Raw genomic sequence first — 4,286 nt, forward strand, 5'->3', positions numbered from 1 at the left:
GAAAACAAAAGCCCCAAAATGTTTTTCTGCACCACTCTCCCCTAAATTGTAATGATCTTTCCTTATGGAACATTTTCAGTTTCCTTAGTGCAAATATGTCTGAATGGCTCAGAGTTCTACCAATAAGTTTATATTACAATGTTCTAGTTAAAAAAAATAGTTGTACATGAAGGTTTTAATAAGCATGGGACCTTCCCAAAGTGACCCTCTCTGATAAATAGTCATACGTCACAACGTTGTTGTGAGGGTCAAAAATCAAGTGTGTATATCAGCTACATAGTTGACAAATTGCTGGAATTCAATGTGTCTTAGCTATGATGCTGCAGCTCTTCTTGCTAATTGTATTTTTAAGTGATCCTTTTTGTTTGCAATAATAATCACTCTTTTCTTCACTTACCTTACTCTAGAAACTCCATATATCCTGTGATCACCAAAACAAACCCTGTCTAAATTTTATTAGCATTATGAGGAAAATTTGATTGCAAAATAGATGTGTATTGCCATCTTTTAGTACTATAGAAAGTATGTGCATATATCATCACTGTTTTTTCCAATTCTCTTATGCCTTCCTCCCCTTCAGTAATTTGACCAATGTAGTTTGGGAGCCAGATGATCTCTTCTTAAAAGAACTGGCTGTGCTAATAGATAAGTTCATTTTTTAAGGCTAAAAACAGAGAATATGGACCACACCACACTAGATTTTTAATCTAGAGAGGGGTTTTTGTTGTTGTTTTGTTTTTAGAAATTGTATATGTAGTTCTTTATTATTGTGCGATGAAATAAAATAAGCACCCTAATTGACTATATGAGGTATTAAAGGGGAAAAATGAATAATAAAGGAATAAAAGAGTGAAGTTGAAATCTGGGAGAGAAAGAAAAATATATTTATTCAAAAATATATTTTATTCATGGAGAGGAGCTGATATTTGCAAAATGTAGAAATCTTAAAACTTAAATCTCAAAATCAGAAAATTAAAATGCAATGACAATTTAGAAATATGCCTGATAAAAGGTAAGTTTTGAATGATTTTCCATTAAAAGCTAATTTTGACTTTAGAATGTTGTAAGCTACGTGGAAACTCGCAGAAATGTGCTGCGCAAGTATCGATGTGATTTTTCTAACCATTCTCCCATTCCCTGCCAATTATGCTATTTTCCAGTATTTTATATCATCTTTCCATGTTTTTCAATATTTTGCAACAGTTATCCCTGAAAATACATGGGTCCTATGTACCATGTTTCTTAGAGATTAAGACAATTAAATGACTATCCTACAGAAGCAAAAAAGCTAAAGACAATCAACAGTCTGCATACAGATATAACACTAATATATCACTATTGCTATCATATCACTAATGCTGTATAAGCAGCTCTGAGAAAAAAAAAACTTCATAATTAACGTACTAATGGTGAAAACCATGAAATATTTAAAATCAATAAAGATGAAAAACCAAGACAAAATTTTTAAAGTATCTGAAAAGATTGCATGTTAAGTAGGTTTTCATGCATTATTATGAATTTCATGGGATGTATTGGACAGAAAGTCCAGTGTTACTTAATTATATGACTGTTTAATAAGATAATTTAATTTAATAACTTTTTTTGGCCTATGGATATGTCTGTTTTTCTCCTTGTGCAATGAAAGAATTCATTCCACTTGTTAATAGAGAAAGAAATTGGCTTGGTCAGTACCAGCAATAATGGTCAATAATGATTGACCTAATCCTGAAAGTATGTAAAATAACTTCGTATTAATTGATGTAGAAAATCTATATTTATTAGGAATAGGAACTGAATACTTCATTGGGATCCATTATGACAAAAGTTACATCTAGCAGGCAGAAAACTAAATAAGAAGTAAGAGAAATCGGTCTAGTTCCAGCTCTGGTTATGTCTGGGTGAGTAATCACAGGTCAGTCACTTAAACTTTCCCAGTATTCCTTATCTGTAAAGTAGAGATTAAAAACAAAATAAAACCTATAGCTGCCTTTCTTAGAGATGAGGATTAACTTATAATTGAAACTGCGAGCCACAATGGACTCTTGCAGAAAAGCCCTTCTAAAAAGGTGAAGAACTGGAATTTAAAGATAAATACTACCCTCTCTCAAATGTGAATTAGTTTAATTCTTAACAATAGCACTGTTCATTATGGATATATAATACCTATTTCTAAAGATGAACATGTTAAGTTTCAAAGAGTTTCTTTACCAATTTTGGGATAAATTGACTATCAGTTACACTTTATTTGTTGATGTTGCCTAGCTTAGAATGTTTTTCCTTTAGTTCCTTCACTATGCCACTTCCAGTATTATTAAAATATGCAAGTTTAATGGTTGGCATTTTAATTTAAATGAAGGGCAGACTTTTATGTTTTATTATTGGATGTAAATTACACCTGCAATAAAGCCTATTTCCCTAAATAATATAACTTGTTAGATAATTTCAAATACAGAACACCTCAATTATCATATTTAAAACTATAAAACATCTATAGATTTGTGCTCATATTAAAAGATTGCTACATTAGGTTTTCTTTGCATTGAAAGATTGAAGCAAAATCAAGAAGACAAGAATGAAAACTAACAGAATAGATTAGATTCTAATGAGTTAATCATAACTAGCACTTTTTAAAATATTCTTTATACCAGGACCTGTGTGTACACACACATCTCTCTCTCTCTCTCTCTCTCTCTCTCTCTCTCTCTCTCACACACACACACACACACACAAATATAAAAGACGAAAATCATTCATCAAAATTTTGTAGGAAACAGGATTCCAAACAGGCAAGTGTTCAAATTCCTAGCCCTGTCCTCTTACCACCACAACATACTCATTGCTACTGAGATGTGAGAGTTATCAATAAAGAGGAAATCATTGAAACTAAGATAATGTAAAATATTTCAAAGGACAGAGTATAGCAGGGCAACAAAACTAGAAGATCGTTTATAATTAAGAAAAAGTAAAGATAGTGTTTATTTTGGAGCGGGGCTGAAATTTGATCAGAAAATCAACTCTTGACTGTAAGTATTGACAAGAGATGGTGAGAATGGGTGAGAAGATCTTCGGTTTCCTTTAAAAAGAATTGTGGTAGGGCGATTAGGGTGACAACCATTTGATCCACACAGAATGGGGAAAGGATAATTCAAGTGGGATATTTACATTAGAAAAGAGTTATGTTTCTTTACATTCAGTATTTTATAATGGAGGTAGAGTCATGATTTATGCAGAAGGCTGTATAAAAAACGAATTGACATAGTTTCGTAAAGTCTTAAATTATTAACAGTCTTTATTACTGTTATGTTTAAAACAAAAGCGTGTTTAAAGATATGCAATCCTTCATTTGAGTGTTTGTTTATAATGTTATAGAAATCAAGTCATTACCAAAATTGCAGAAAAGATACCTCTTTACCTCATTAGATTCCACTTTCAATTTTTATAATTTAGAATTTGGTCATTTGCTTGAGTAAGAGAATCCAACTTCTATTAATAATGAGTTTTTTTTTCTTTAAGCTGTGATTACTTAAGAGCAGCTACATATGACATTGGTGCAGCATGACATGGAAAAGTAGAAGGAAGGCGTGTGCTCATGTGTGTGTTTGTGTCGGGGAAGGGGGAGTAAGGAAGAAGTGAGAGGCAAGAAGAAGTAAGGAAGGAGAAAAGGAGCAGAGTTTTCAAGTTATTTGTAAAGCATTCTCTATGGCTTCATTAGTCAATACTAGGTTCTGAAGCCACTTAAAGCATAGGACACTATAAAAATAATTTTAAAAAATTAATGACTCCTGTATTACCATAACAATGCTATTTAAGTGTCTAGCATGGTGATAGGAGCTCAATAAATGTTTGATCAAGGAAAAATGAATGTATAAATGTTACATGGGGTTTTGTGGGGAAGAGCAGGGAGAAATGATGCTAAAAGTTGAAACCAAACTATAGTATTTAACATGAATTTTTGCAATTATGACTATTTTAACTTTACATAAGTTAAATTCTAGCAGTAATTTTATTTTCTATTGTATCCCAGGATTGTTGTCCAGATTACACAGGCAAGTGCATTCTTCCCTTAGACTGAATCTTCACTTTCTTTTAGCATCCTAGACCCTCACTCAGTTTGGCTTTTAACAAATTCTCCAGGTGTTTTAGGGTGATTAGGAAGTGAGCCTAGAGAATAATCCTACTTGCCTCAGGAGAAAACTGCTAATAAAAGGTCAAAGCTGAGTTCCTAGGGACTGGAGATATGGAAGCTAATAGCATGAATCATCATTAGCTTTTACTGATGCCAAGTC

The sequence above is a fragment of the Nomascus leucogenys genome, chromosome 17 (genome assembly GCF_006542625.1).
Source record: "Nomascus leucogenys isolate Asia chromosome 17, Asia_NLE_v1, whole genome shotgun sequence".
Lineage (NCBI taxonomy): Eukaryota > Metazoa > Chordata > Mammalia > Primates > Hylobatidae > Nomascus > Nomascus leucogenys.